Below are 27,276 nucleotides of genomic sequence, written 5' to 3' on the forward strand. Positions count from 1 at the left end.
CATAACCTAGTCTCTCCTGACTCACAATACTCATTTTCGGATACGGAAACAGGCACATTTAGAGTGTGTCAGGAGTCTGGCTTGAGTCTAAGCGCCTAACCACTAGTTGGTATTACCTCAATGAACCTCAATTCTTGGTTTATGAGGTTTATTCTGCACCCTACCATGTTTCCCCGAAAATAAGACCTAACTGGAAAATAAGCCCTAGCATGATTTTTCAAGATGCTCGTAATATACAATAAGCCCTACCGTATTTTCCTGAAAATAAGACCGGGTTTTATATTAATTTTTGCTCCAAAACACGCATTAGGGCTTATTGTATATTACGAGCATCCTGAAAAAATCATGCTAGGGCTTATTTTCCGGTTAGGTCTTATTTTCGGGGAAACAAGGTAGATGAGGCAATGAATGCTGTTTCTTTCAGTCTCATCCGTCTAGTTCTCACTCATTCCATTGCCTGTTTTCTTTATAGATTTAAACATGTTTGGCATATTTATTTTACAGCTGATGCTGGTAAAGCTCAAGGAAACTGAGGAGTTCACAGCTGCTTATGGATGTTCTCATCATGTTTATAACTAGAGATCCCTATTATCCATGTTCCCAGTTCAGGACACCCTGAAGGAAAGAATTCCTAAACCTCCACTTCTCCCACTGAGCTTCCTATCTTTGGTGTCTGGGGAAGGATAATAATTGCTATGCTTTATTTAGTATCTGCCATGCTCCAACAACCACACAAATATGATTTCTAATTCTTAAAGGTACACTACAAAGCAGGAATTATTCCCATTCTTCTTGACAAGGATATTGTGGTCCCATAACACAAAGGTGTCTAAGGTCACACACCTCGCACGTTTTAGGCTCCTGATCCCACCTCAGAGCCACCTGACACTAAGGCCTGTGTCCTTTCCACCAGGCTGCTTTGTAGCAAGCAGTGCTTCAGCTGGTCTCGTTTATCATCTGTGACCTGGGAGGTATCTGAGTCTTTCAGTATGTTCTATGCTAAGTAATGTTTAAAATGCTTCTGAAGAAAGAAGTAAAGGTGCTGCAAACTGAATCTAGGCAAATTCCTTGGAAAGCCTTAATGCAACAACAACAACAACAAAAAAAGGCTTAAAAAAACAAGTAAAACAGCCAAAGCAGTTTGAGGTTTTCGTATTTAAATAATAAGGCCGAGCATAGAGCTGAGGAGTCTTTGATTCAACCTTTCTGAGCTCTCGACCAAACCTTAATGAAGCAAACCTCCACGGGAGGCATCCCAATTAGCCCTATTTTCCAGATGATCTGACCAGGACCCCAAAGTCTGATTTCCTATCTCTCGTGTTCATCTGGGAACAAAATTATCTCTATTGAGAGACTATGCACCAAATACCACCTGTACATATGACTGACTGCCTGATTTTTACAACAGGCTTATGTTGAACTATTGATCATTGCTGTCTTTCAATATTTTTTTTTTCTGATAATGAGCCAATTTATAATCTAAAGCCAAGCGTTGTCAGGCCTGGTCTTTAAAAAAAAAACAAAACGTGTCATCATAATTTTTATTTGGTATTGCCATCGGAGACACCTTTTTAAAAATTAAAGGCTTTCTTGTGCTTCTGGAAGCTACTTCTTCTGGAATATTGTGTCCTCAAAACATCGCCTCACAGCATGGCCTCACAAATACCGAGTCATTAGTGTAACCTTCTCAAAACCCTTTCTCCTTCATGATCCCATTTTCAACAAAACCCCTAAATCATAACACCTTATTCATACAGCTGCCACTCACAGAATGTCTACAACATGCCAGGCCTCCTGCTAGATGCTGTGAAAAATGCAAAGCTATAAAAGGCACAGCCCTGCCCTCACCACTCAGTTTCAAGGGCATTAAATATAAAAATCAGTACTATTACGTGATATTAACAATTGGAAGCCAGGTAGGGTATTTTGCTTCTAGAGAGAAATCAAGGTTCCATCCACTCCCCCAAGCCTCCATTTTATCCCCACAATCAAGGAAACGGTGTTGATAGGAATTGATCAGGTTTAATATTTCTTGGACCACAGTGCAAAGAAGTGATGTTTTTGGTTATAAAAGGAAAGAAACTGAATGCTGAGGCCCCTAGGCTCTCTCTGGACTCTTTGCAATCTTCCTTCTCCCTAGACTAGGAGTGAGAGAGACCTGGGGCTACCGCCTCCTTGGGAAGGAACTTTCTTTCCTGATGTGCAACCAGAGTGGAGCCCAGGAGTAGGCCACCAGGCCTCCCTAAGCTGGCAAAAGGCTTTCTTGCAGTTCCATAGCAGATGACATTAGGACATGAGCGTTAAGAGAAATTATCCAAAACGTGATCAATTCAAGGGAGTACAACCTGTCCTTTCAATGTCATACTGAACCGCTGTTTAACAGGCCTATCCAAGAATTACTTGATTTGTCATGAGAAGGTACCATTCTATGAACATGCTATTTACTGTTAATTAAAACTCAGACTCAGTAATATTGCCTGTTAACTTGTAGATTTATGACTTGTAGAGATGCAGATGATTTCTGATTAGTAGATAAGATAAACCCAAAGGTTGTGGTTTTGTTTCCCTGTGGGACATTAAAGCAATTTTGTATCTAACCCAGTGATCTTATTCTGACATTTCTTTTTAAATATAGATTAGAATTTATACTTGGACAGAGACCGGAGACCAATCAGTGATACGGTGAATTCCTTTGCCTAGCCTTGTCCTCTGGCATTTATGTCCCTTGGGAACCTCAAAGGGGAGTGGCTGTGGCAAGAATAGATTTCAGTGTATGGGATCTTAGGTTCTGGCCAAATACCCCCTCCATGTCTTAGAATCAAGACCAGAAGCGATATATTGTAAAAAGCAGAAGTTTAAAATCAAATTATGTGCAACAAAATGCATAAATTAGTATTGAATAATAACCCAAAATATAGAATAGATATCCATGAGTTCATACTGATATAAATAAATGATTGAAGAAATAAGTAAGTGGGGAAGAAGAGAAAAATCTCCTGTGCAGAAAAATCCCAAATAACTTATATAGACCCTCCGCCCTTAAGGAGGGGGGAGCATTATTCCCCCCTCCTTAAATCTCTTAATTGTGACAAATGTACCAGACTAATCGATAATACTAATAACAGGAGAAACTGTGGGGTATACAGAATCTCTGTATTATTTTCACGATGATTCATAACACCACATACAGAATTTTTTTTAAAAAATCAACTTGAATCCCAATTCCACAGCTTATTGACTGTAACCTCCGATAAGTCATTTAACCTTTCTAAGTCTCATCCATAAAATGATATTACCTGCCTCACAAGATTGTAATAAGGCTGACAAGTGAAAGTACCTGGTTCTCTCCATCTTCACTTTAGGGCTATTCAAAAGCACTTGAATGAACCTGGAGGGTGTGGGGTGGTAATGCACTCTCATTTGCCTGGAAACCTATCTCCAATGCATCTTCCTGAGACACTCTTTCACAGTGCCAGGTAATGAGCCCAGCAAGCATAAAGCTAAATAAATGTAACCTCAGCAATTTCAAAAATACATCTCCAATGTCTTCCCACTCTCTGGGGTTCTTGGTCTCCAAAGAAGGAAGGATGGTGTGGAAAATGTGGTTGAGTTTGTCTGGGCTTGCAAAGAACAAAGCTTGAGGGCGGTATGTGGAGAAGGGAGCCTGGCCTCAGAATAAGCCTAAGGGGCTGTGAGGGTGATTAGCTAAAGAGAAGAGCCAAGCTTCTCCCCTAGAAGCTTCTGTTTGGATAGGGTAGTCACACAGTACACATGGGGCCTGGAGTTCAGGGAGCAGGCTGCTAGGCAGAGCTGGGGTGCTCCCTGGCATGCCTCTCTGGACCATGAACTGGGCTTGGGACTTTGATAAGCTGTCCCTCACAATCTGTCCCTTTTTCTTATTCTGTTATTATTAATGTGGTGTTTGTGTGGGCAATCGATTTCTCATTGCAGATTTTAAGGAAGTTTTGATGTGGTAAACTGTTCAGTTGGATCTGTTTTCCTCTAAGGAGACTCCCGTGCTAGGTCGGCATCATCATTTCCACGGTTTTGTTCATCAGGATTCAAACAACCAGATGCTTTCTAAGAAAGGGAGTTATACTTGCACATGCCTGTTTTATCAGAGAGCTACACCAGAGGGCAGTATGGGTGCTCTGTTTTGGAGATGCCCTTTGTTCCTAGAGTGTACAGCTGAGTAATGGGTATGCTCCTGGTGTTTTCCTGAGTAATGAAAGAGGGAGGGAGGTGTATTCATTTTCTATTGCTAATGTAACAAAGTACCACAAGCTTACAACACCCATGTATTAGCTCACAGTTCTGTAGGTCAGAAGTCAATTGCTTTCACAATCACAGATAGGGGGCAACAACAGGTGTGGCTGGTGGGGAGGAATGATCCAGGAAACAAGTCTTTTACATTTGAGCCATAAACTTGGCTAGTGAACTTTCTCCGGCTACAGCCACTTTAGTCCAGGAAAAGAAAAGGACAGGATTCACCGGGTTTGTGAAGAGCACCCGAGAGCCACTGAAACAGGATTCTGCTAGGTTTACAAACTTCCCTGGGTGTTCCTGAAATTGGACTTCAGATCCAAGTTTCATTTTCTGTGACAGGACAGCTGGGACGGTATTCAATTCAACAACACTGAAATTTTTCTAACTCTCAAAAAAATTTAAAAGATGCTCTTGACTCTAGATTTTTTCTTTTGAGGTCTAGACCACCTTCAGGCTGCTCTTTAACTGTTCTCTTTTGTAAGTTTCCCTGGGAGAAAAGGAACTCTTCAGGGCTTCAAAATGAACAATCAACCAAAATCCTCCCTCCACTTTTTGTTGCTGCTGCAATAGACCCATAGATGTTACGCTAAACGGAGAACCCCAAAGCAGAACTGGGTTTAGTTGTACTGTCCCATCGTATAAGACAGAGAACCTGAAGGCTGTGTTTTCTTATTTTCTCAAATATGCGGCATTTTCCATTTTAGAGAATAGAAGCAGCTGAAGGCAGGTCTGTGATCTCTCTTGACTAGAGACATTTTTTTTTTCTTTACAAACTTTGTTAACCAATTAGGAATCTTCACTTACTTCTTACTTGGCATTTAAGATACATAGGGTTTTGCTGTTCAAATTTGGTGAAGAAATGTGCATTTAAGTAGTATCCTTGGTTCCAAGATGTCAGGAGATGCTGGAAACCTTTACGGACTCCTTGGGATCCAAGCTGCCAAGCAGTCACAAGAGAAAGAGTGTGCGAATGGGCTTTTCAAGAGAATAGCAAATGCTCCCCTTTCTGTTTCTCTCCCTGACAGTCTTGCAAATAAGATACGTTGTTAATCTTCAACAGGAAGGGGATGCTAAATCTGGTGGACAGTAGAGAAGATGCTACAATGAGGGAAAACTGTGTGGGGAACAGCTTGTTACTTGAGTTGACTTTGAGACACTTCATTGCCTGCTTCTGTTCTGCCAGCTGGCTTCACAGGGACCATAAAACCTCCAAAAATACTTTGTGTAAGATTGTGTGTGTCTTCATTAATTTACCCTGGTGACTTCAGGTGGGACATCACTCCGCAAGGAAAAGTCGGGTCCCAGCATAGACATCGAGTCACGCTCATTGAATTACCAATGCTCACATTGTCACAGACATCGTTCACCCACTGCTTCCTTTTTGGCAGCCTTCTCTCAGCTCAGGGTGCACCCTCCTCCCCTATCAAAGCTGACTTGTGTTTCTCACTTTTATTAGCACATTTCCATTCAGCAGCCAGGCTGTCCTGGGCTGATGGCACTGTCTAGTCAATATGCCTAGCACATAGCAGGCACTTAAAATTCATTAGCAGAATCCAACATGTCCTCCTTGACTTCCAAAGTAACATTTTCTCTCAGCTGGATGGGACGGCTTCCTTCCCCAATTTAGATGCAGTTTTCTCTGACTCTACCAGGACTGGCCATATGAGTAAAGAAAATAAACTATCCCCACTTTCAAAGACATTGTCCCAACTGGTGTTACATACTTGTAAAGATCCTAGGCATTCATTTTTCTAAACCTGCATTAAGAATAGTTACACATTAAGCTCGTGCTCCTCGGTTCCAAATAGACATTGGGCTTATTTAGGGCCTTTCTGACAAATAAATTGTCAAAGCATATGGCTATTTTCTTTACTGATACCACAGTTTCTCTTCTTCAGATTGACACCAGAGAAAACACTTTAAACCTCTGGACCCATGAGAGACCTGAGGAGGAGACAGAAGGGAGAAGAAAAGGCCAAAAGGGAGATAGAGTATACTAGAAAAAAAATGAGACTATGCTGAGAAATAATCCCAAAGCAGAAGACTGCCAGGTATAAGAAAATAGTCTTGCCTTTCAAAATTAGAATAACCTAAATGTCCAATATTAGAGGAATGATTAGATAAATTATAATCTATTCATACAACGTGCAGGCATCAAATGTTTATTTTGAAGAATGTGTCACAGCAAAGGAAAAAAGTTTATGGAATGATAGTGAAAAAAAGCAAAACAGAAAATTATATTGTGCTGTAATCTACTTATCAATTTATGTTTATGTACTATGTTTCCCCGAAAATAAGACCTAGCCAGACAATCAACTCTAATGCATCTTTTGAAGCAAAAATTAATATAAGACCCTGTCATGCGAGGCGGCCTGCGGGGTCTCTGCTCCCGCTCCCCACATAAGAACACAGGATACGGTGAGGCCAAAAAGGAACACCCACAAAGCCATAAGTAGGGGAGTCATATCACTATATTCTGGCCGGCGGCATCCGCCTCTCTTCAATCCGCTCTTGCTAGCCCCCATTTTCCTGCTAGTGTAGCCACGGCAGCTATATTAGTGGCCAATGGCTCACTGGTTATAGCTGACGGCCAACTAGCCACAGCTGATAGGCCAGTTGATGGCCATTTACTACCTGAGCCAGCACCTTTCTATGTGAGGCTGAGAGCCTGGAAACTGCTTTCTGGAGCTTTGTCCCCACAGACCCGCTCTTATTTTACTATAACATAAGACCCAGTATTACATTAATTTTTGCTCCAAAAGACGCATTAGAGCTGATGGTCTGGCTAGGTCTTATTTTCGGGGAAACAGGGTACCACTGTTAGACTGAGGGAAAAGTAAGGGTGGGGGGGAGGTCAAGTGAATATTAGTACCCTAAGGAGCACTGACATCCATGCAAGGAGTGCCTTCAAAGGAGACAGAAAAGACAAAGCAAAGACGCCATGAAAAGGAGTGAGCCAAGAGAGCTTGAGATCCTAGAAACTGGGAGAAGACGACACGTTCAAGGTGTCAGGCATTTTACATATATTACTACACTTAGTCCTCACCAAGAGTGGGTGACTCCATTCTAGCCATTTGTGTGATGAGCAAATTTTGAGCAAAGTTTCAAGAGGAGCTGAGCAAGCTGGACAAGATCTCAGGGTAAGGAAGAGATAGGATTTGAGCTGAGTTCTGCCTCTTAAGCAAGCCCATGCTCTCTGCTTCACCCCAGGCTTCCTCCCTGCCATGGTAAAACTTTCTTCTAAATGCACTTGTATACGACGTTATGATTTAGTGAGTACACTTCTGATACAAGGAAGGACAGAGGTAGGAGTGAAGGGTAAGAGAATGGACCCCACGGTGATCGATTAGTATGGGAATTGCAGACTCCATTGCTTACAGGACAGGTAAGGTAGAAGGGGAAGCATTGTGGTAAACTGGAGCGTGCAGACACTGTCTAAAAGGGACAGGAATCCAGGAATCTCACCTGCTGATATCAGATATTCCAATTTGTTGAGAGACACCAGATATCTGTATTTGATCTTTCTCCATGAAATTTTCCATTTTTAAATGTGGGAGCTAAATGAAAACATTGTTAAACACTATGCAAACAAAACAAGTCTGTGGAGGAGATTGAGCCCAGGTTTAAACCACTGTCGTAGTATCTCTCCGAAGGTAATTTGTCTTCAGGAGCTACACCTTCATGTAGAGCCAATCCTCAGGCAAGGAGGAAATCCCTGAGCAGGGCTTGGGTGGAGGTGCTCCTCTTTCCATCTTCCTTCCCCAGCTTCTCTCATTGGGCTCATCACTCAGTTTTCCATGATGAATTCTTTGTTGGGTTCTGTTCCATGGAATTAAAGGAGCACAGAATGTCTCTCAGCTCAGCCCTTCTTTTCTAGGAATATAAATGGCTAGTTCCCTGGAGTTGGGGATTTTTTATGCAATGAATTTCCTCTTTTGAGATTTATGGCAGTAGCTTTGTGAGAGATTTGTAGTAAGTAGTGTTCGGGCTGTAGGTCTTAAATCCTCAATGCCACAGTCATAACTCTCCAGGAAGGAAATGATAAAAGATCACAGTAGCTAATATTGCATTATGATGATACTGTCTCCGCAGAAATGATTGCCGTCTTGCTGCTGCTGTCTTACTTAGGAAACATGAGCTCTTCAAATGTGCTTGAGATATCTATCTTGGTGGTGCTTTGTGAGATCCAGAACCTACAGGTGAAGAGAGCAAACATTTTCTAAGTGTCTTCCGCTCCCCTTTTCACTAAGGATCAAAGAAATGAATGTTCCCAAGGTCTCCATCTGTAAAACCTCTCTGGTTCCAAAGCAGATCTTGTCTACCACAACACATGGAATATATTTTTACATATAAGAGAATGTCTAATGAATCAAGGTTGATAGGAGAAAATGGTGAAATATTCTTATCATTTTAGGTTTAACCTGAATCTGTTTCACTTTTAGATTTAGTGTGTAGTGTATGGCAAGCACAGGAGATAAACAGTCTAAATGACACCATGAGCAAACAATCAGACAAACCCAGACTATGGAATAAAGACAATCATCCCAGTCAGTTCGAAAAGCCAATGTCATGGTGAAAAATGTTAGGGTACTCGTCTAGATTAAAAGAGATTGAAAGGACAAATTAACAAATGCAATATATAAACTTTGGATCCTGATTCCAATTTTGGGAGCAATTGAGAAAATGTGAATATGGGCTAGATGTTAGATGACTTTAGAGATTATTATTAGTTATCTTAAGTAGGATAATGGTACTGTGGTTATGCAGGAAAACAAACTTATTCTTAGGAGATATGTGCTGAAACACTTAGGAGTAAAGCATCATGATGTCTGCCCTTTAATTTCAAATGACTGAGAAGAAAATTAAATAGGTGTAAAATATTAACAATTGCTGAATCTAGGTGGTTAGTATGTAGGTATTATTACACTATTCTTTTAACTTTTCTGTGCATTTAAATTTTTCATAGTATAGCCACGGGGATATGAAAGTCAATTTTGGGAATGTAATCAAAATGTTGTAAAGATTTTGTAGGGTATCCGATGGACACTTGTCTTATTAGAGAGACCACCTCAGGGATGATGTAGATGCCTGATCACTGCACTGTACACCTGAAGCTGAACAATAATGAATGTCAACTACAATTATATATATATATATACATATATATATATGTATATATATGTATATATATGTATGTATATACTTACAAGAAACGGAGTACAGCATTAGGAATAGAGACAGTGGAAATGTAATGGCTGTGTGCGATGTCAGAGGGGTAGTGGATGGGGGGAGGGGGGTTCACACAGTGTGGGATATAAATGATAAATTTCTAACTATTACATTGTTTTGTACACCTGAAACTAAATAAATAAATAAATAAATAAATTTTTCATGGTATAAAGTGAACATACACAAATGAAAAACTTTATTAAGCTGCTTCAGAATGATGGAGAGGGGGCTGCCGTGAATAAGGTCAAAGCATTTTGAAATTCCTTTAGAAGATCAAAACTATGGACAAACTTACATAGCTTAGACTATATGTTCATTATAGTAAATCTTAAAAATACTTTAAAAGGATAGATGTACATAACTATAGGCATGTAAAAATACATTTGCAGGTGGACACGAACTAGAAATGTATCTAGAAATGTTAGTGATTTTTTTTTCAAAATTACTCTTGCTGTATTATCTTTTCCATTAACATAGTCTCATAAAGTAAGCTCATAAACCAAGATGGAATAAAATCATAACTCTTTTGCTCTGGTGTTCAGTTACATATAAATATTTTTCTTTTAAGAGCCATTCTTGAAGCCCAATGAAAAGAAATACTCTATTTTTATCAACAGTAAATACATTGAGTTTATTGTATTGCTAATAACAAATCATTGTGGAAACCTCAGCTTCATAATTCTAGAGTGGTTAAAAAGATCTGGGAAATATAACAAGTGAAATTAAATAATTAAAAATTCAAAACAGCTTCAGAAAGTTAAAAGTTGGTTCATGAATGCCCAAACAAATAGTTTCATCTAAATTATAAGAAAAACTATCTAAAACAGTGATCAGCAAATATAGGGTGGCCCCCTGTTTTTGTAAATAAAGTTTTATTGGAACACAGCCATGCTCATTCATTGATATATTGTCTGTGGCTGCTTTCATGCCACAATAGCAGTTGGGTGGTTTCAACAGAGACAGTGTGGCATGCAAATCCTAAAATATCACTATCTAGTCCAAAAAATATTTTGCCCAGTCCTAATCTCAAAGAATATATGTATATAAAAAAGGATTAAATGAAAACTTAAAAAAATAAATTTGATTAATTATGGTGGAGGTATTATGATTTTTTAATTCACATTTTTAACATTTACATTATGGTTACAATGTGGTTTGTTCATTAAATAAGTGGTTTTAAGAAAAAATAATTGAATGAGACTTATTACTGCTTTTACAGTGTGTGGAATTGTGAGGAGGGAAGCAATTAGCAAATACATATTATATAGTTATTAAAGCCTGACATGGAAATTCTAATTCTTAGGTTTGTGCCAAAGAAAATCAGAAATACAGGGGGAGAAGGATTACCAAGGTAATTCTCACAGGATTGTTCATAATAACAAAATAGTGGAAATAGGTTAACTGTTAAATAAATGATGGTGTCTATATCATGAAATATTATACAACCATAAAAATGATACTTTTAAAAAAGGATTTATTACTTTTTTAATTAGAAAAAAAATATTTTTAAAGGATGAGGTAATTTTCACTGACAATGAAAAACGTTCATGATAGTGGTATTCAAGAAATAAATTACAGAACATTTCAAAATATCTATTTACAAGCATTATCTTCATAAACTTATAAATATATAGAAAAATATCTAGAAAATATAAACTATACCATCAACCGTAGTTTAGGAAGTGATATTTGGGAGGACTTTTCTTTCTCCTTAATACAATTCTAGAGTATTTAATTTTTTTACAATCATGTATAACAAGAGAAAAATATATAAATATAAATCCATATTTTAAAATAATACTTATTAAAATTTTTAAATGACCTAGTTAAATGTGTATGAAAACTAAATACAAAATTACAGAGAGAATACGATCTCAAGTTCAGGAATAAAATGTATACAAGAAAAAGTCAAAATATTAAGTCAAAATATTAAGCTGCTGGATGATAGTGTTGTTTCTAGGTGATAACATTATAGATGATTTTTACCTTATCTTTTTTATACTTTTCTCTATCTCCCTGATCTTTCTACAATGAACATATACTACTTGGATAATCCAGAAAAAATTTTAAAGTAAGAATTTGTTAAAATAACTTTTAAAGGAAAAGAAAATTATTACAGCTACTACCAATCCGTATTACCTGATTTTTGAATCTCTTTATCTCTCTCTCTCTTTCTCTCTCTCTCTCACACACACACGCACATGCACACACATGTGTGCAGTAATTCCTGACAATAATGACTTCTACTATTATAGCTCTAATTCCTTTAAGTGACCCACCCATCCACACAAATCCACACAAACTCAGGCAAACAAGTAGACCACTGTCCCTGAGATTTGTCCAAAGCATCGTTCTCCACTTCTTCTGGTCCACCCTTCCTTGCTTTTCCTCCTTCCCTATGTCTTTAAGGCTCATCTGTCTCTACATCTCAGTGAATGATACTTCCGGCCTATTATGCTCTTATAACAAGTTCAGGGAAGATTTTAGCTTCCACCCTCTTCCATGATTCTGTTAGTCTCCATCCAGAAGTTTACCGTAAAGTCTCTGGGAAGAAACAGTTTTCATTTTGGGCCCCATCCTCACCTCAGGATCCAGGCAATTTAGGTGGCCATACCTCCCCCTCCCTGCCTAGGCAGGGGGAATTGAACAGTTTACATAGGCAGCTTCTCTGAACCAGTCTCCCTCAACTTGCTGCGTGGGTCAGATTTTGCCACCTAAACTACATGCTGCAATGATAGAGGATAAAAAGAAAAGAGAATGACTAGAAAAAGACAACGGAAAGAAGCACAAATTGAATAGCAGAGCTTCATTTTTCAGTGGCCAGTTGAAGGGAGGAGATGAATCTTCTGCCTGACTTTGATTGTCCAGGTCTAGGCTGGGCTCAGGGGGTCACCCAGAAGAGGCAGAACAGAAGGCTCACTGCTTATGGGACTTGAGCTCTCAGCATTCAGATCATCCCTAGACCTGTGTGTGTTGCCATGGGCTTGACATGTTACACATGGCTATCTTGGGTTTAAATATTCTTACCCTGTCTTGATTCCACAAGTCAATTAAGACTTCTTTGGAGGAGTGGGTCTGCCCTGACTTCCTAGGCTGGAAACAAAGGGCTCAGCTCCGTGAAGGGAATGTGGTCAGCCCTCTCTCTCAGCTCACTAAGCAACCTGTTGATAAGCTTATAATTACCAGAACTGTGCTACACAATGAATGTTCTTGGGGATTTTAATGATCAAAGTGAATGACCAAGCTTCAACATTTGGAACCATGCTTGAGAAGAATAATTGCTTTAAAGTGTTTCATAAATTGTTGCTAGGAGACCACATCATGATGGGCCTTTTTACTTACAACTTGAAGTTCAACTGGCAGGAAATTCTCCCATTCAAAATATTATAGATAGGCAAACATAACAATTCAAAAGACAAAGAAAGACAGAAATCTACTGCCTGTTAGAGAAAATCTTTCGCCTGAACCAAAATGGAGAATAAGAGGCAAGACAATGTTGATGGCAGTTGTGGACTTGCATCTCAGTTCTTACTAGTTATATGATCTTGGGCAAGTCTTTTAATGTCTTTTATTCTTGTTTTATCATCTGAAAAATGGGACTATCAATAGCTCACTCATAGAAGTAGAGATAACGGACTCATGAACATACTCTGCACATAATACTCAACATTGTATATATTAATCATTTATACTCACTTGTTCCAAAAGGTTTTGAGGTAGCTTACATAATTATTTCCTGTCTTAGTTTCTGTTCCTAACAAAGCAGCTCCTGACACAAGGTATTGGGTACAGGTGGCTTATTTGGAAGGTAATACCAGGAAATTCAATTGAGACAGTGAAGAAAGTAAGATTGGAAAGGGAGAAAAGTCAATAAAAATTGCATCAATGAGCAGGAAAATCCACTATGGATCAATCCTGCTGGGAACCCTCTGAAGGATCATGTAGACCACATCTCAGCATTCTGCTGAGGGCTGGGGAAGCTCAGGTATTTACCCATTGACCCTCATCTCAAGGTGTTTAAGGCTTGGGAGCCTTAAATAACCAGCATCTCCACCATGCCCCTAACAGTCTGGTAATTTGTGGGCGGACAGAAGAAAACACTCAGGAAGAGAAGCAGGAAATTGCAGTTGTGTGTGCCCAAGAACTATCTTCCTCCAGCTGCATGTGAATTTGGAGGTGGGCAAAGGAACATGGAGTGGGGCATCAACAGAATCTGCTACACTTCAGATTCAACGAGGTAAAATTAGTTGATGAAGAAACTGAAGTCAAATAAGAGCAGATAATCTGTAAATGGTGCTGTATCTAACAAAAGATGTTTTGTAGAAAGGCTGGCTGTGATGACATAACATTTTTTTCTTTTTTTTCTCGATTTCCAATCAACAAAATAGCCTGGAACTTGGACGAGGGTTCTATATTAGTGTGGGCAATAAATGATTGAGCAAATCCTTTATACATGGCAGCCCCTTTTTGACCATGATTTAGGGGATCTGGAATATTCTTATGGGATTCAACTTATAGCTGGACTTCAGCATTAAATTTGAACTCTGGGCACCCAACCTCCAGGTCCCTGTCAGGAATCAGAAAGGTGAGCTACGGAAAGGAAAGAAGGAAGTCAAGAAGGGAACAACAAGCAGGAGTTCAGCTACTTCCCTGTCTAGTGGTCCCTCCCCTGCCTGACAGCTGTTTGACATCTAAATCACTGAAAAAGTTAGGCAGGGCTCAAACTTAGCACTCCTTAGTATGGAAGAGCAAAAGCAGTTATCCTCCAAAGTTTTCTCAGCATGTCTGTTCCTCACACAGCCCTGAGAAGAGCTTTAGCGGCAACATGATGTTCCCAAAGGAATAAAAAGCCATTTTGATGGTATAGACAGGAAGCAAAGGGATAAGGCAGGGCAACGTCCCAGGAGGAAGCAGAAAGGCTGGCAATGCCTCCCCCCAAGACCCCCAACCTCCAGCTCCCTGCCAGGAATCAGAAAGGTGAGCTACGGAAAAGAAAGAAGGAAGGAAGTCAAGAAGGGAAAAATAAGCAGGAGAGAGACAACCATTATATAGCCTCCTGATGGGAGAACACAACACAACTTATGAAGTAGTCTGGCTGAAAAATTGAACCTGAGTTTGATCAAGGCTCTAGCTTTATCTACTGATGTTCAATATATGCAGAGGATAGAGAAACATGCTAAATGCCACTACGGGATGAATGAAAAATCCAGACTGGGAAACTCTATAGAATAAACAAGTCAGGTTTCTTCAATAAATAAAGAGAAACCCCATAGATTCAAAGAGACTTACAAAAAAAAAAACAAAAGAGAGAGAGAGACTTACAAGATATATTAACTAATTGCAATGTGTGAATCTTATTTAAATAATAAATATAATTTTGATCTTTATTCAAACAAACAAAAATTATGAGTTTATGAGAAAGGAAATTTGAATACTGACTGAATATCATATTATGAATAATATTATGATATTGTTAATTATGTGGGTCATATTTAAGATAAGAGTCTATCTTTTAAAGATACATAATTAAATATTAGTGGTGAAATTATATGTTTTCTGGAATATTCTTTAAAAAGAATATAGAAGGTAGAGGTAGATAAACAGGCTTGGTCATAAACTGATGTACACCTGGGGCTCTTAAGCTATTTTGTCTATTTTTGTGTATATTTGAGATTCTCAACAATAAAAAGGTAAAAATACAAAACAAAATAACAACAAAACCCATTAGGCAAGTGTACTACCTTTAGGACATGATCAAGAGGCATATGAAGTCTATTTCAGCAGAGGGTGTATTTTGGATCTAAGGACATGTTCGTGAGGAAGCTTTGATTTCCCAACCCTAAGAAGGATCAAGGTGAGGTCCAGAGTGGAGGGAGCAAAATGCAACAAGATTGACACCTGATATTAGGGATCCAGCCTCCTGCCATGTGACCCCTAACAATCCAGCCCATAACACTAGAACCAGTGTCTGATTCCAGAATCCACATTTTTCACTCTTTTTACCAATAGGCTAAATTGCCTACCACTGAAGGTACACTGGCTTGGGTAAAATCACAGGTACATTCAACATTACAAGTTGTTGATTTCCATGGTCTAATCATCCTCTGCATCAGGCCCATTTCTCCAAGCCCACTGGTACCCTCCGCCTGTAATGTTACAGTGTGATAGAATAATTCTCCTTTTCCCTGCCTCCACCCAATGCTCCTCTATGACAAGGATTGGGGGTGTAGAAAGGGGGTAGGACAGTGAATGTGTGTGTGTGTGTGTGTGTGTGTGTGAGAGAGAGAGAGAGAGAGAGAGAGAGAGAACAAACCAGACTAGCTTGAGCCAAAAACAGGGACGTAGTGTTCAGCTTCAGTCCAGGTACCAAACTCAACCTCTTCACCAATCTCCACAAGACCATCATGCATACTAAACATCCTATTCATTTAATATATTGTACCAAATATTTGTACATCACCACAAAGTGTTCCATCCATGTCTCTGGTGGTCATACTCTCTTCCCTCCACCTCCCTACCCTTTCCCTTCTCTGCCATCTCTTAGGAGCAATAACATTCCTCTCCTTGTCTCATGCAAAGCAGTTTAGCAGATACTTTTTCTTGATGGATAAGGCCCTTGGGACTTCATCTTCCATTCCAAATGTCATTTCAAAGTATTCCTTCTAATCAAATAAAAAGCTCTCTCTAAGAGAGTTCTGGTGACCAACATTTTCTCCACCTCATTGCTTGTCAGTCCTCACAGGTCTGCTATTTGGCTGTGGATAAAGCTGTACCTCAGGCCCAGACCAGATGAGTTGATAATTAATAGGACAGAGAGCCTCCTCACGGGAGAACATCCCTTGGCTAAGGAGCCTGTCAATTCATCCCATTGAGTCACCACACTGCCCAGAACAGTGTCTGGCACACACAATGGCTATTTGATACTGTTTGTGTAATACAGAGTAGTTTGAATGATTAACCAGCATCTCTTATGAGGCAGGGAAAAGACGATACACAACACCAACAGAGAAAGGCAGGGCTTAGGAGGGCCTATGAGATCCAGAGGCCAAGCAAGATAGGGTGAAAGGAGTCATTTACACTTCCTCCCTTGGGTGGAAGGTGGTTTTCTGTACCTAGAAAATGTATCCATGTCTCTGCATCTAGTGCCTTCTATAATACAGAAAGTGCCAAAACAATGTACAACATTTTTAAAAAGGAAAACTATTAAATTTGTGATAATATATACCAATAACAAAAGATGAATACAAGTCATGTTTCACTTCTGCAATTACAAGAGGTGCTCAGAGTGGTTACTATCAATGTCCAGACACTTCTGATTATGGCAAACTACTGCTTGAGCAAAGTGTCCACTTGTGTACTTTTCTTTTTGGCACCCCTGGTATATATTTCCTTTATATCCTTGTTTTTTATTTCATTTGTTTTGAAAATACAAGCCTGTAGGAACTATTTTAAGAGAAATCCAGACGTTCTGAAATGACCCAAGCTAATTTGGCCACTCAACAGCTGCCAGGCTCTTTGAGTAGACATCAATCACCTTTGGTACTTACAGGTGAGCAGTGACATACATCTTCTACAACCTCTACACCAAGTGAGGTTTAGACCAAATTGTGCGAAAGCTACAAATGTTTACTAGCCAGCAGGTACAAGAACTATCCTCCAATGGGTTCTTGAGGCTTTGGGGACTCATTCTCTGCTTTAGGCACTACAAGTAACATAAAAAAAAAAAAACAGTTCTCAGGTGGACACAAGATGATGAGAAGACCAGCCAGCCTTTTATAGGATCAAATCACAGCCTTCATGAAGGAGAGAAACACAGGACAAAGGGAACACTAGAGCCCAATCAGTATACAAGAAGTCTAACCACTGAGCTACTGCTGCCTTATACTCATCCATACAAGAGCAGTGGGGCTTCCATCTTCTTAAGCAACCATATGTCTTGGACCATCGTTTATTTTACCTATTCAAAAATATTTCTAACATACCTTATACGAATTAAAAACATTTAAGTGAGATTTTGATAAGGATATTTGAAGTGTTATATAACCATCTTTGGAGTAGTAATTTTTTTTTTTTTTTTCCTGATGAGAGAATTTTAAAAGCTAGCCACTCTGTCCCAGGGTATGTGTATATTATACATATATATTACTCCATGTTTAAAAAGTATTGGTAAGTAAATGACTATGCAGACAACGTGACATTAAAAAATAGTATCTATTCCTGATGGGACAGGAGTTGCAAGATTATAAGGAGAAAGGAAAAGGCCCCTTTTGGTAGGGGCAGTGGAAGGAATCCAAGTAAGAGAACCTTGGGAGAAAGAGCATGATGCACAGATCAGGCAGAGTCTGATTGAAGGTCAGCTGACAAACCGAACTTTCCTCTGCTTAAATATTACATGATTTGTGTTTGTTTTCATGTTGGAGGCTGTTCCATCCTCTCTGGACTTGAAAGAAGTGATTTCAGCCCTCCTTTGATAACTCCCCTTTTTAGAAGGGGCACTTTATTTTCCTGCTGGCGGCACAAATGTAAAAATGAGGAACACATCTGTTTGCACCTGTAGTTACCCACTTGCAGCCACAATTAGCCATAAGCACTCTCCAAAAAATGGCAAACGCAGTTAAGCATTCCTGCAATTAAGTAATTATGGGCATCATTAGTTTCATCATTAGTCACATGAGTAACTTTTATGGTCGCCATGGCTACCTTCTGATACCAAATTACCCACCCAACAAGGGAGCATTTGGGCTGAAAACTGACCCCCTTATTCTCCAATGTTGTGGAAACTTTGTGCTTTCCCCCCCTAATTATTTCACTCAAGTGAATGGGGAATGTTTGCAAATACAAACTTTTGATGTCAAACCAAAAAGAAATGGTCGCCCTGGGTCCTGTGTGTTACCCATTCAATTTTTTGTTCTTGTGTTTTTTTTTCAAATGACATACAACAAATCAAAGTTAACATTTTTCCCCCGGGGAGAATAACTCACTTGTGGTATCCAGGTGACAATATAATCTTTCATGTATATAGTCTGTCCAATAAAGTTTTAGTTTACACCATAGTTATCATTTCCCAATTTGAATATCTGCTATAAATTTTCAATTGGAGAGCTTTACTTCCTGTTTGAATTGAAATGATTAGATCTTTTTTTACCCCAGAGGGTTTTACTCTGAAAGGGAAATGGGCCTAGACCTAGGAAGATCCTTCCTGCTTAGAGAATGATGATCTATGAAAATGTCATTGAGAAATGTATTCTTAATGAATCACCAGCCTGAGAATGAAACATCATGTTCTTCAAAATCCTAAGAAATACATATTCACATACTAGAGCAGAGTAGGGTAGAGAGATGCAGGTTTTAATTTATATTTATTTATATAATAATTTCCAGATGCTTGACACAGCAACAAACTAATCGTCCCTCAGTAAATAGCATGTTTCAGTTTTATCCATCCCAGAGACGAGTAGCTAGGACTTATCACTCCCATTTAAGTGTTTACAAAGTGTGGAATAGATGACTGAATAGCTCAGAGTCCATGATCTGTCCTTTGGCTTCACTTGCCATTTGAGGAGAGGAAAGATTCTATCAGGTTTTTTGATCCTAGTGACTTTGGATAAAGAAAATGTGTCTCTAGAGCAGTGCTGCTCTTTGGAACTTCCTGTAATGACAGAAACGTCCCCTATCTGCACTGTCCAATATGGCAGCCACTACCCACAGGTGGCTAGGGCGCGCTTAACATTTTCGCTGGGACGTTCATCTGTAGGCGAATGGTATTTCCATGCCGCTGACTGCAGCATTCGACTTTACCCCACGAGCTCAGTGTTCCAGAAAGGAGGTTGAGGAAAGCAGATGTACATTTTTCTTTATTTTTGTGGTTTTCAGGAGTGAATAACAATAGGAACTTTTTATACTTTAAAGTAATAATTTACTTTAATAAAATGTAGCACCTTAACTGTATTTACTTACAAATCTAAATACAGTAATTATTTTTTGCGGATTTTTCACACATTTTGAAGAACAAACTTAACATCTATTAATGCAGTGAAAAGGTTAAAATGGGACTAGAATGACTGAGGACCTGATTTTAAATTGTATTTAATTTCAATTAATTTAAATTTAAGTAACTACGTGAGACTAGCAGCTACCATATTGTACAATGCAGCGCTAAAGTGTATGGCTAGAGCCAGAAAAGGAGGTCGACAGTGGCTCCAAATATGAGCAAATCTGTGATAAATGGACAGCAAAGTATTTGAATCCCAAATCCCAGGCCATAGTTTTGGCTTTATCACCTATCAGCTCAGGGCTCATCATACCAGCATGGGCCAGGGAGCTGTGTCCTACACAACTAGACTGAGAAACAACAGCTTGAACCAGAGTAGGGTGGGAGGAGGTGGAAGAAAGGGGGGGAAAAAAAGAAGCAAGATGGGAAATGTTCTTACACAAATTAGGACCCCCACGCTAAACCTGCCTTAAGCAAAAAGAAAGACCATGAGTTGGAGACCATGAGTTTATATCTTAACCCTTAGACCTATGCTGGCTTCAGCCAAGTAGATTCAGGCTTCAGTTGAAATCATCTGGATCTGGTTTCCCCCAATCTCTTGGATCTGCGTTCTATGCTGACAGCGGGCCAAGTCCCTATAAACATTCAAATCTACCTTCAGGATAAAAAGTGAGAATCTCCATCACATGTGTCTTATAAAGATCCTTCATTATGGCTCATTGTCTCTGGGGCAACTAACTAGCCATGTGTTAAATCCAGGTCTCCTCTGGGGCCTGGGGTTGCCTCAGCCTTGCCCAAGCCACAGGGGCTGAGAATGGGCTGAGGGTGGGGAGGGAGAGGAGTTTCCCAGAGGTAAAGCAGAGTACATCTAGGGGGAGGATGAATTGATGTACGTACTGTGGTAGAAAACAACAGATGTCCTCTGGAGTCCTGCTTCCAGGTCTTTGAAAGAGTGAAGTTCTGACACCTTAAGTAATCATAGCACAGTGAATCCAGTTCAGGTGAATTCAACACATTTCAACAAACACACCCTAATACTACCTGGGAGCCTTCTATTTCTAAGCATATACATGTGGTAGCTATTTTGGAAATGGCTTATTTTCGAAATGTATCTGGTCTTTCACCTTCATACATGATATTGCTTATACAACAGATTAGATTTAGTATTTTCTACCAGCTGGGTTTTAGGATTTTATAATTGGTAGGGATTGTGCTAAGAATGGACAATAGTTCTTCAGAGATTCCACTTCTACTTGACTTGAGTGGCATTCATTCATGCTGATAAAACTGCCTGAAAACCCAAAACACATTCTGCCAGTTTGCTTTCTTTACTCTCTATTATTCTGGGGGGGGAGGGGGGAGAAAGAATCGGTCAGTAGAGTAGCTGTTATTTGTTTATACATCCAACAATTACGACTTTGTGCCAGGAGTGTGGTTGGTGCTGAAAGAGCCATCAAGAGAACCAGATATGACAAGAGAGTGTTGTGGGTAGAAAAAGTACTGGACTTCTAGTCAAAAGACCTGAGTTCAAGTTCAGACTTTGACAGTAATCATCATGGTGCTTTGGAGACAGAGGCCTTATTTGGAAGATTTTGAAAAATCCCTTGAGCTAAAAAAAACTCTCTGATTTTACGAAAGGTTAGATCTCCATTAGCATGACTAAAGCTTGAGCCTGACCTTTGAGAACTAAGAGAAAAAACACTCCTTCACCCTCAGAATTCAGCACACACACATCCTCTGGGATTCAAGCTGAGAGGATCAAACTAAAGTAGGAGACACAAAAGGAGCTTTTCATTAACTCTTAGAAATTGTTTTCTCCTTGAGACCAGCTCATCACAAAAGAATCCCCAGGAGCTGGGGCACACATCTACTGCAGGAGAAGGGGGGCTCAGAGAAAAAAGGGTCTTCCACAATGAGCAGGAATTTACCAGCTAAGGAGTGGGGGTATGGGAGAAAAACATTCCAGGCCTTCCATAGGCTGGGGCAAAGCAGAACGGAAGCTGGGAGACTGACAGTAGCAGTGGGAATCATTTGCTCCTCTGGAACCTCAGGCCTGGGAGTGAAGAAGGGGGTTCCCCAGAGGTATTCATACAATCTCTATGAAACCATCCAGCAAATAAACTGGAACAAGAGTTATGTGGTCCCCAGGATTCTTGGCCTGCCATGCCTTGGGTAGAGCCTCCACTTATACACAGGACCTGGTGGAATAAGGGAGCCCCTGACCTCTCAGCCAGTCATCAGAGCTGGAGGATGAGAAATGCTGGTGACCTGTGTGTGTGTGTGGGGGGGAACGGATTCAGAATAAGCCACCCCAAGATGTGCTTCAGTGGTATGCAGATGATTCTGAGTTAAAGGCAATTTTAGCTTCAGGCTCAAGAGAAACTTCTGCCCTTTTCTTTAACTACCTAGAGCTTGAATTAGGGGCCTTGCCCATGTCAATGAAAAAACATCCAGCTTAAGAGAAAGCTTAATAAGAGTTTATTTGAGCTAAACTGATGACAATTGCAGGGAAGCAAAGTCTCAATGGATTGAGAAAATGCTCCAGCAAATGGCCATTTTGCCACTTATTTTATACATTAAAATCAAAGGAGGACGCTTACATGAAATCCATTGGTTGTAGATTAAGAGCGTGAGAGAAAGCAAAGTGGGAAAATCTCTGGGATTGGATAAAAAGTAAAATGGAGAGACACACACTTCTTTTACATTGGTGGGTACGGGATGGTTAACAGCATTTTACAGCACATAGAGATGGTATTTGGGGAACAAGATAACAATGAGGGATTTCTTAGTTTCCTGCTCTGGTGTAGTGGGTTGTGCCCCCTGGGGGGTCTGGAAAAGGGGATTACTCTGACATTCCAAGGGTATGTTATCTTAGATGCAAAAAGGACAGACAGGCTCACTTAAGGTAAAGACTGACTTTTGTCACAGTAGCTACAGGCCAAGGATGTGACTTCCCGCCATGGCCCACCTTAGTTAGGAATTTTTATGCTCACGCCATCCTATGTGGTTACTTCCAGTCTCCTGTGTTTGTCAGGTTTAACATGTGGCCTCTTTTCCGTCCACACCCATAATAAGACACTGTCAGAAATAATCCCGTTTTGACCCACCTACAGAGCAGGGCAAACTTCTATTTGCTAAACAGCATCTACACTAAACATTTACTTGTCTTATCATCCTGCAATGACCCTTTGAAGCCCTCAAGGTGCATTACTTCATCCCTAACTCTGAATGTCTTATACTTGTATACCTCAACCCCACTTTTTATCTCTGAACCTCTCATGTATAAGGGTTCTCTGACTCTGATGTATAATATGTGGGGTACTCATGCACAGGAGATTACATTTTATTTCCTCTTATCAATCCTTTCCTTGTTGATTTGATTATTTGGCCAGCTAAATGAACCAGAAGAGGGAAAGGGGAATTTTTCCCTCTTCTCCATACCTATTCCTCCATATCCCTTGACTGGGAGCTGAGAGAAGAAAAAGCTCCATTTTCTTGGAAATGCGTTTCCAGGTCAGAGCTTCTGTCATCAGGCTGAGATGGGAGGTGATGAGAAAGCAGGTAGTGTCACAGACTTGCTGTTCTTATTAAGATCTAATAGATTTTCTTTAATAAAGATTTCTTCATTTGCCATATGCTCTTAGGACAATATCTGCAGATTTTAATGGCTGGGATTGTTGACAAAAATTTCCAAAGAGATGTAGAGAAAGATGTTCACTTTACTCAAGTGAAGAGTTTGCAAATGTGGAAAATACAAAACCGAAAGTGCGCTCCACCAAGACAATGCGAAGGCTGCCTTTTATAGGGAAAGTTCCCAATTGGTTCAATTTTATGCAAATGAGGTTTCAAATTCATACAGTTGATTGGTCAATATCATGTGTTCTCATTGGTCATTACGGAGCAGTTCTGATTGGCCAGTATTGATGGAAATTAGGACATATTGTGCAGTTCTGATTGGTGGGGCAGGTTTCAATCCATTGGTTGAAAGACAAAACTAGGGCTTCCCTGCAATGGTTGACTGAGATGGCATCAATAAGCATTCATAGTGCAGGAAGCCAAGAGTTCAATCTGAGCCAAGAGTATACAGAGTACGTGAGATTGTCAGCTAATGGCTGCTAGACTCTTATTATTTATAAAATTTGGGTCCTCTGTTGACCGTGAAGAGACCATCTTAGCAGATAAATTCCTTCTTAGGGTTCATATGTGTGTGTGTGTGTGTGTGTGTGTGTGTGTGTGTATGTGTGTATAATACACACACATATATATGTGTGTATATATATATATATATGCATATATATAGTTATGGCTGTTTCTCTGAGGAGTGGGTCCATAGAACTCTTCATATCACTGTTATAGAAGTAGAAGTCCTGAGGATTTTAAAGAGGGATTTTTAAACATGATCAAAAGAATCTTCTGGCTATTGTGTGGAAAATGGAACAAAGGGAGAATAGAGTGTAATCAGGAGGTAAATGGAGTTGCCCAAATGAGACATAATGGTGACTAAAGTGGCCGTGTGGAGATGGTGTAATGGATGGGGACCATATCTATCTTTTGTTATTATTGCAATCTCAGCACCTAACACATTAGTAGATACTCAATAAATATTTGCTGAATTAAATAATGAATGACAACTGTCAAGTTTCAGCTTTGGAATTAAATTCACATATTTTCAAGCTTCCCATCATTGATGTCTCTTTTCCTCTGATTCTAAAATATAGCAAAACTTGTTTTGTGAAAAGGAATGAAAAGTTACAGTAGGAATTCTAGTATATCAAGAAGCCTTTATGTATACTAAGATGGGTCATTTCATCTGAGGCAAGAAAGCTTTACAGAAGAGAAAACATTTGATCAGACCCTTGAAGGATAATGCTAACAATGCTATAAAGGAAAGGGGGGGAGGTGGGGCATATCAGACTCTGCTGACTACTATTTTTTTTCTTTAGAGGAAGGAAACATTTTAGTTAGCAGAAAGCCTGTGGAATATTGGCTGCATTGATAATCCTAATAAATTTATCTTCGTCCTTTCCTCGGTGTCCTTAAATGTAAATTAATGAGGTGAGTGATATGATCTGTACAGATCTGGCCAGCTCTAACATTCTAAGAGAGAGTCTGTGCACCCATGAATGGAAATCTGCAAGGAACAAATTTTGAAAGGAACAAAATGCTCTTCCTACCAGATGCTAAATCTGAACTAGGACCAATGCATTTATTTGGAATACATGTTGTTTCTCCCTTACCCTTGAACTTCTCACAGATGGAAATATATTTTAGAAAAAGGAAAATAGGTTTTGTTGAACAAATAATCATTATTTTGGTCACTGGCAGAGATTTTCAAAACTCAGCAACATTTAAATGAATAAAACACTAGCAAAATCTGCTGCCCTTTTCCTGTACTTGCTTGATTTCTAATAATAATTTCAGTTTTCAATTGTATACTAAACAAATTTTGGAAGTCAACAGATCCTTCAAAAATCTTATGAAATGTATAGAACACAACACAGCAAAATACACATATCCTCAAATTAACACATGCAATTTGAGGAGGTTCCCTAAAGCTTAAGGGCCCAGAGTTCCAGAGTAAGTTTATATTGTGACTTATAATTTACAAAAGGCATTTTAAAATCTTGTTTAACACTTATAACTCTGGGTGAAGCAATATTAGCACCCCCTTACATATGAAGAAATTGGACCTCAGATTACTACTCATATTTTTCCAGGAAAGTAAGAGAAAGCATTAAGACTGCTTACCTCCAACACTCACTCACCCCCACCATGTTGTTGGTCTCCCAAGGCAAGGAGGAGGAAAAAAAAAGCCCAAGATTGATTCTCTGAGAAGAGACCCCTTCATCACCCCATTATCAAAGAAATTGGGACATCAAAGGGTTATATCTCTCCCCAGCTTCAGGGGCTGCAAGAAAATCACCTTGTTGCAGAGTCCCAAGTCTGGGTGAGAAAAGCTGTAAAGTAGCAAGTTGCACTCAAATTTGTAGTCTATATTCACACCATTGAATTTGATTGGTCCAAAAAGTTGCAACTTCTGAATTTATTTAAAATGGCCACAGTTGGCAGTGCCTTTGAGCACCTGGCAGAATGAAATGTATGTCCTCTCTGGGGCAAAACACCTTTATCCTAGACCACAAGGATCCTATGTATAATTTTTAAAATATACTCATATGAGCAGCACAGTCAAAAACAATCAAGCACACATGCAAGGTATCATGAGTAAGAACCTTTTAAAATAAAAGAACAAATAGATAACATCAACAGATTTTCACATATCTGATGTCAGAATTATGAGACCCAAGCTATAAAACAATTATGCCTACTCTGTTGTTGTTGTTTTAATAGGTGGGGAAGGGGTATTAAAAAAAAATTTCTGGAGAAAGTAACCTAACATATTTGAAAAAGAAACAGAAAGAATGTCTATAAATAAAAATTATAATAACCAAAATTAAGTACTCAGTAACAAATTTAATATAATTAAATACAGAATAAATAAACTAAAATTAGGTCAGAAGAAATTACCCAGAATGTCACATGAGAGGTAAGTATATGGAAAATATGAGCATTAAAAATAGAGGCTAGAATGAGAATGTACATTCCATTGAAGCTCCAGAAGAATAGTTATGTCTCTTATAGCTCTTTAAATAATTTTATAATAAAAAATAAACACACATGAAAGAGAGAATACAGTACTATAAACTCCGTCACCCAGATTCCATGAATATCAAGATTTTGCCACATTTTTCATTTTCTCTCTTTCTGTCTTTTTTGGTGTATTTTAAAGCAATTCCCAGAGCTAATATCATTTTTTGCCTGAGAGGCAATATTTGAATACCAAATGGCTGAAAATTTTCCCAAACCAATGAAAGCTACCATCCATACAGATTCAAAAATTTCAACCATTCCTAAGGAAGACAAAAAGAAATCTACATCTAGATACTTCCTACAGAAACCACAACATACCAAGACAAAGAGAAAATCAGAAAAGCAACGGCGGGGGGGTGGGGGGAATTACCTTACTTGCTCAAGGCCAGGCAGCTTATGAATGACAGTCAAGCCTCCTTTTGGGGTCATTTAGTTCAGAATTCAGCATCTTTCCCTAATACTACATTAGCACCTGTACTCTAAGCCCCTTACCCAGGTATTATTCAGAGAGCTGATCTTTTTATGTACTCCTTCAGTACTGGGGTCGAACAACTAATACCCAGGCTTTCGCTCTTCTGTTTTTACTGAAGGATTAGTTCTAGGCAGGGGCTTCAGACATCACTGACTCTTTGTCTTCATTTACAGATGAGAAAACTGAGTCCCGTGTAAAGAGATATGCTGAGGACCCTACAGCTAACACATCATTGTTTCGATGTCTAGGAAGTTCATGCTTGTGATGAAAACTGCTAACCATGTTCCAAATTTCTGAAGAGAGCTGGTTACAGGAAGAAAAATTTAAAAGATGTTCCATCTGATTGGAGACAGTTGATCTGTGTAAATTATTTCTTTCTTTAATTTCCTAATGAGATAAAGCAATTGGATATTCTTTTTAAAAAAGCAGTCAGAGAAGTAAACGAACACCTTCTCCCTGGGAAGGTTCGGAGCAATAAAAGAACTGGTTGAATTAAAGCCACTAACAGTTGAAGGTTAAAGGAGACAGGAGAGAAGACAATAAAGTGACATTTAATTCCAGCCTAGTCCAGACATTGTTGGAAAGTGTTAGCTGTACAAAACATTTCAATCAAACTGTGTTTGGAAAATCAGGACTCAATGACTGATGAGCTAAAGAAAACAAAAAATTT

At 39.2% G+C, this 27,276-nt stretch overlaps 1 long non-coding RNA gene across 1 annotated transcript in view; it reads right to left on the bottom strand.

The window, feature by feature from the left end:
* Positions 1-6,413: 6,413 nt before the first annotated feature.
* Positions 6,414-27,276, bottom strand: part of LOC308504936 — a 36,432-nt gene continuing 15,569 nt past the window's right edge. Inside the window, exon 3 of the long non-coding RNA XR_013994438.1 lies at positions 6,414-8,459. This is a non-coding gene — a long non-coding RNA (uncharacterized lncRNA). The remainder of the gene's footprint in view (positions 8,460-27,276) is intronic.

The sequence above is a fragment of the Rhinolophus hipposideros genome, assembly GCF_964194185.1.
Source record: "Rhinolophus hipposideros genome assembly, chromosome: 11".
NCBI lineage: Eukaryota > Metazoa > Chordata > Mammalia > Chiroptera > Rhinolophidae > Rhinolophus > Rhinolophus hipposideros.